Source organism: Lolium rigidum, chromosome 4 (assembly GCF_022539505.1).
Source record: "Lolium rigidum isolate FL_2022 chromosome 4, APGP_CSIRO_Lrig_0.1, whole genome shotgun sequence".
Taxonomy (NCBI): Eukaryota; Viridiplantae; Streptophyta; class Magnoliopsida; order Poales; family Poaceae; genus Lolium; species Lolium rigidum.
Window position 1 is genome coordinate 26,448,204 of NC_061511.1, and position 6,362 is coordinate 26,454,565.

The following is a 6,362-nucleotide window of genomic DNA, read 5'->3' on the forward strand; positions in this document are numbered from 1 at the left end:
GGAAAAATTTTAGCAACAAAGTAAGTACGCATCTTAACATCATCAGAAAACAAGCTACTCGTAGTAGATAACTCAGTCATGTGTTCAACAAGACTTTCTTTTTCAGTACCACAAAAGGGTGTTTTCTCAACAATAGCTATATGAGATAGATCAAGAGAAAAATCATAATCTTTATCCTTAATGTTTATAGGAGATGTGGCAAATTTAGGATCAGGAGACAGCTTATATCTAACAGTATGTTGTGCAAGCAACTTTTTAATTTTTCTTGCATCAGTAGTAGCATTGCATTTTTCAATAAAATCATCATCAAGTTCCACATAATCTTCATCAAGATCATCACTAGAGTATTCAAGTTCAGGTGAATTAACAGGTGTAGTAACATCAGGAGTTTCAGTATTTTCTATTTGTCTAGACCTAGCAATTGTAGCATCTAGAAAAGTTCCCAATGAACCACTATCATCAAACACAGCAGAAGCATCATCAATATTATAAGAGTTTTCAGATTCAGCAGAAATACCAGCATTTGAAGCTTGTGGTGGTGAAATAAGTTTATCAATCACAGATGGTGAATCAAGAGCAGCAGAGGTACTCAGAGTTGTACCTTTTCTTGTAGTGGATGGTAATATGGCGACCTTAGTATCGCGAGGTTTACCCATTATGGAGAATTTGCAGCGAACAATATCAACCAAGTGAACTTCCAAATAAAGCTATGCTCCCCGGCAACGGCGCCGTGAAAATAGTCTTGATGACCCACAAGTATAGGGGATCGCAATGAGTCTTCGAGGGAAGTAAAACCCAATTTATTGATTCGACACAAGGGGAGACAAAGAATACTTGAAAGCCTTAACAGCGGAGTTGTCAATTCAGCTGCACTGGAAACAGACTTGCTCGCAAGAGTTTATCAAGTAGTAACAGCTTTATAGCAAGTAGCGTAGTGAAATAACAACAGACAGAGTAACGGAAACAGACAGTAGTGATTTTAGTAAACAAGCAGGATTAAAATATCGTAGGCACGGGGACGGATGACGGGCATTGCATGGATGAGAGAAACTCATGTAACAATCATAGCAGGGCATTTGCAGATAATAATAAAACGGTATCCAAGTACTAATCAATCAATAGGCATGTGTTCCATATATAGTCGTACGTGCTCGCAATGAGAAACTTGCACAACATCTTTTGTCCTACCAGCCGGTAGCAGCCGGGCCTCAAGGGAAACTACTGGATATTAAGGTACTCCTTTTAATAGAGTACCGGAGCAAAGCATTAACACTCCGTGAACACATGTGATCCTCACATCGCTACCATTCCCTCCGGTTGTCCCGATTTCTGTCACTTCGGGGCCATTGGTTCCGGACAGCGACATGTGTATACAACTTGCAGTAAGACCATAAACAATGAATATCTTCATGAATCAATAACATGTTCAGATCTGAGATCATGGCACTCGGGCCCTAGTGACAAGCATTAAGCATAACAAGTTGCAACAATATCATCAAAGTACCAATTACGGACACTAGGCACTATGCCCTAACAATCTTATGCTATTACATGACCAATCTCATCCAATCCCTACCATCCCCTTCGGCCTACAACGGGGGAATTACTCACACATGGATGGGGGAAGCATGGCTGGTTGATGGAGAGGCGTTGGCGGTGATGGCGGCGATGATCTCCTCCAATTCCCCGTCCCGACGGAGTGCCGAACGGAGACTTCGGCTCCCGAGACGGAGTTTCGCGATGAGGCGGCGTTCTGGAGGGTTTCTGGCGACTTCGACTTCTCCCCGTGCGTTTTTAGGTCGAGGCGAATAAGTAGTCCGAAGGGGGGCGTCGGAGGCCAGCCGAGGGGGCCACACCATAGGGCCGCGCGGGCCCCTCCTAGGCCGCGCCGCCTTATGGTGTGGGGCCCTCGGGCCTCCACCTGATTTATCCTTCTGGCTCCATCATTATTCTGGGAAAATAGGGCCTTTCGTCAAAATCCCGAGGTTTTTCCTGAAAGTTGAATTTCTGCACAAAAACGAGACACCAGAACAGTTCTGCTGAAAACAGCGTTAGTCCGTGTTAGTCGCATCCAAAATACACAAATTAGAGGCAAAACAATAGCAAAAGTGTTCGGGAAAGTAGATACGTTTTGGACGTATCACATACTACAACATGCAGTGGTATGCAGGGTCACCACAATTGACCAAACTGCTTCTTTTCTTTCTATAGCCATTGAGTCTTGGCTTTTTCATTGGCCAGCACTGTTCAACAACAAGAGGTGGGCCTTTTTCTCCACGCTTCCTCCTTAAAAAGCATATAAATTGGAACAAATATATAAATTAGATACCGAAATAAGCAGATGAAACAAGGTACATAAATTGGAGAATTAACATTAACATACTTTGGTTGTACAGAGTGTAACGGCATTTTGGGGAACCAATTCTATGCCCAAGTTCCTCACACAACTTGCACCTGTTTTTGTTACCTTTTTGAGCCCTTTTAGGCTTTTCTCGGTTTTTCCTTTTTCCCCTTCTTACTACAACCCCCCTTCTCAAACCAAGCTTTGTATCTGCTCTGTTTGGGCCTCCCAGCCTTTCTTTTACTCATAGGGGGACACAGTGTAAATTCTATATCCACCTCAGGCCACTGAGATTGGTCGATCAGTGGCTGGAATTGGAGTTGCATATGCAGCCTTAAACTTTTGTACTCGAGTAATACTCATGCAAATATGGGTGCATATTTAACTCCGGGTTTAGATGCCAAAAAAATTATGGCATGCTCACATGGTTTTCCAGAGTGTGTTGCCACTCTAGGCAAGTGCACTCCCGCAACTCAATGTTTACCACATGCCTCTTTACACTCCTTGCATCTTTAACTTCAGCATCAAATAAGGAGGATTTCTCAACGGATAGATGTGAAAGGTTTCTACTCTTGTTGACCACATTGTTGTACCACTGCTTGGAAGCTTGTCCCCTTCCAACATATCACCAAGTCTTCCTCTCAAGTCCCACAAACGCATGATCATGATCCTTATTTGATCCACCATGTCATGCACAGGCAAATCTTTTAAATCTTTCACTTTATTGTTGAAACTTTCTGCCAAGTTGTTATTGATGTGATCACATTTTATTGCAGTATTAAAACCTGATTTGTACCACAACAGAGAATGGTATGTGTTCAACCAGAAGCAAATTCATTGTCGGCACAAGCTGCCATGATCTTACCAAGGTGGTAGGAATGTGTCTCGTGCTCGTAAGCTCTTGCTGCTGGCCACATGCGCCCAAATTCATCTCCTCCGAATTTTTTTATGAGATTCATCCACATATGTCCAAAGCACTCTCTCTCGCTCAGCATGGGGGAAAACATTTTTTACAGCATTTTCCAGCCCTTTACATGCATCCGTGTGGATGGCCAAAGGTGAAACCGGCCCTATGCACCTTTTCGCTTGCATCATGAACCATGTCCAGCTTGCCTCTGTCTCTGATTGAAACAGTCCAATTGCAATTGGGAACATCCAGTTGTGTCCATCCAAAACATTGCATGCACCCAACTGACCATTCCACTTGCCAGTCAAAAAAGAAGAGTCTATGCTCAAATATGGACGACATCCTGCTTTGAATCCATCTATGCAAGGCTTCAAACACATAAAAAACTTGCTCGAAGTAAACACCGCCATCCTCTCGTAACCTCTCGTATCTATCTCCACCACACTTCCAGGTGACCTCTTCTCCACCTCAGCTTTAAAGCTATACAACATCCTAAATGTATTTGCCCAGTCACCATACAATGATTTCATTGCCCTTTGTTTTGCCTTCCAAACCGTGGTATATTTCAGTTTGATGGGGTACAGACTTCTCCAAGTCCACTTTAAGCCTTTTTGCAGTAGTGTTTGGAGTTTTTGCTAAAATAGGAGTAATCTTCTCTCGTAATCCAAAGCTGGTTTGTCATATTTGAAACTCTCTGTGAAGTGGTCATACATGTATGCTGGTTTGGTATTTGATTTACCCCGATCGTACTCGCCATCAGGTTGTAGTCCGCGTATATGTACCATTTGCATGGATTTCCACCACCATCATAGCCTTTGCACCTAGCATAAAATTTCTTCCTATCGATCCACATAGTCTTGGCATCAAACTCTTTTTTCACTGCATAGGTCCTAAAAGACATCCTAAACTCATTCATATTTGGCCACAACTTTCCAACCTCAACAACTAGGTTCTCTTTGTCATACAAACAGACCAGCTCATTGTCATTTGCATCATCCACATCATCTCGCGACTGTCTCATCGGCTCTTCTTCATCCTCATTTCCACGGTCCGCATTTGTGTTACCATGTGCGGGCAAAGAACTCGTCATCCTCGGTTGCATGGCCTTCATCTCTCGTCATCAACTCGGAATGCCAAACATTTTGGCCATTTCAATGTCGGATATTGGTGCAATGACTAAATCTGTTTTTTCATTCAACTCTACTACATTCCGATCAACAACAATCTTTTGAGCACCATGGTTTCCCTCCTCCGCATCCGCATCAGCCCCTGTATCTTCAGCTAGTACCGTCGGTTCAGTGAACAATGACAACATCTCGCCCCTCCTTTGTGAAGCCCACTCATCATCTTGCATCTGAGCAGCCATCTTTGATTGCACATAACCTACTCTGAAATTTGTTTGTAGATCAATAAGCTCTGCATGGAAACTTACTTGATTGCTTTCCCACCCTTCTTGACGATCAATTTCAGCAACCATGGATTCTCCATCTTCAATTCTCACATATTCACCCTTATAGTTGTCAAACCGTAGCACCGACACCTCTTGTTCTGGACCCCAAACAATCTTCTCCCCTATCTTCTCCACCAAATTGCGCACGGCCTCCTCCTCCTTTCCCTCCAATTCCTGCGGATCAACATCTTCAAGATCAAGAGCCAACCTCACGGTGTTATTTGCAATGTCTTGGACGCTTCCATCACTCAGCTTTGCTTTACAGGGAAATAATTCGACTGTAATTGCGAACGTGGTGGCAGAATCGGGCGCAGCATCTCCCCTGTCAATGGTGGGCAGCGGCGGCGTAAGCAAGCAATTGACCCCCAAATCGGCCCCCAAATCGATAACGATAACATCAAAAGAAGGGGCGCATTACCGATTTGAAGCACCGACTCCTCCCTCCATCTGATTCAGCCCGCGCTCCTCTCGATCCGCCCAGATACGCCGATTCTAAATCGGCAACGAAACGGAACATCAAGACAAGATCCGGGGTATGAGACTAGGATTTCGCAATTACTCACTTGCAATGGCTCCACCGCCGCCGAGATAGACGCTCCGCCGCCGAAAAACTAGGCCCGCCGCCGTCGGAGAAGAAGCCCGAGGCACCGCCGCTCGCCGCCGCTCCCAGCTCACCACGCGCGAGTCGAGCTGACCGTTGAGTCGTGCGGGACCCTCGGCCGTGAACGGTTGACTCTACATGACCTGGACTATGGTGGACCCCACTTGTCATAACCCTCACTCGTCCTAACCTAATCGCATCCTAACTAACTCGTCTTAACCCGCGTCACTCGCTCGTCGCACGCGAGCTATTTCAACCAGAAAAAACAACGCATGGGAGCTATTTTAGCCAACTACGTCGCACCGTGGAGAATTTCACTCAACGACGTCGCATAGGAGCTATTGGCCCCACGGGCTCACGGGAATCCTCTGCTGAGGTGGTGTGGCAAATTCTTAGTGATCTGAGTACACATAGACTTAGGTGGAAGCGTCGAGGCGAGGCTGCCTGAGGAAGCACCTCGAACGCATTCTGTCGTACAGTTGGTGGGCGCGAAGCATGAATGCCCAACCACCTCGGAACTGCGCACGGCGGCTCGAGCAATGCCTACATTAGCAACGAGTAGAGCTGACTGAATAGGAAGAAGAAGGTCTGTACACAAAGCGTACTGGAGATGCAGTTTTTGGTAATGCAGGCGGCGGCGGGAACGGCGAACGCCGGCGCCGGCGGCATCTTGCCTGCCGCGGGTGGGCACGAGGGAGAGCGAGGCGGGAGAGCGTAGACAAACGGACCGGAATGACTTGCGCGTGCTCGACGGAGCCCGCTCTTGGAGTTGGAGGGCCGCAAAACGTGCTTCGAGTCACCGCCTGATCAGCAGCGAGTTCCCGTGGCCGGAGCGGGAGAGGGGGGTGATGCTATATGCTGACCTGGTCGGTGCCAAACACGTCCCGTACACCCCTGTAGCATGTGGGCTTGACCCATTAACGCGGATTCGTTCCCCCGCTCGTAACGTTCACACGTTTAAGTCAACTTCTGTTTCGCTGGTAGACTGAACAATTTTTGAATATGAACAATTTTTTCTTTTTGAATAAATTTCAAATCTTATATTTTTCGAATTCAGAATTTT

The 6,362-nt window shown here is 46.0% G+C and overlaps 1 pseudogene; it reads right to left on the reverse strand.

Annotated features, from left to right (window-relative positions):
- The window catches only part of LOC124646788, a 44,056-nt pseudogene extending 38,088 nt beyond the window's left edge, over positions 1–5,968 (reverse strand).
- Between the last annotated feature and the right edge of the window lie 394 nt (positions 5,969–6,362).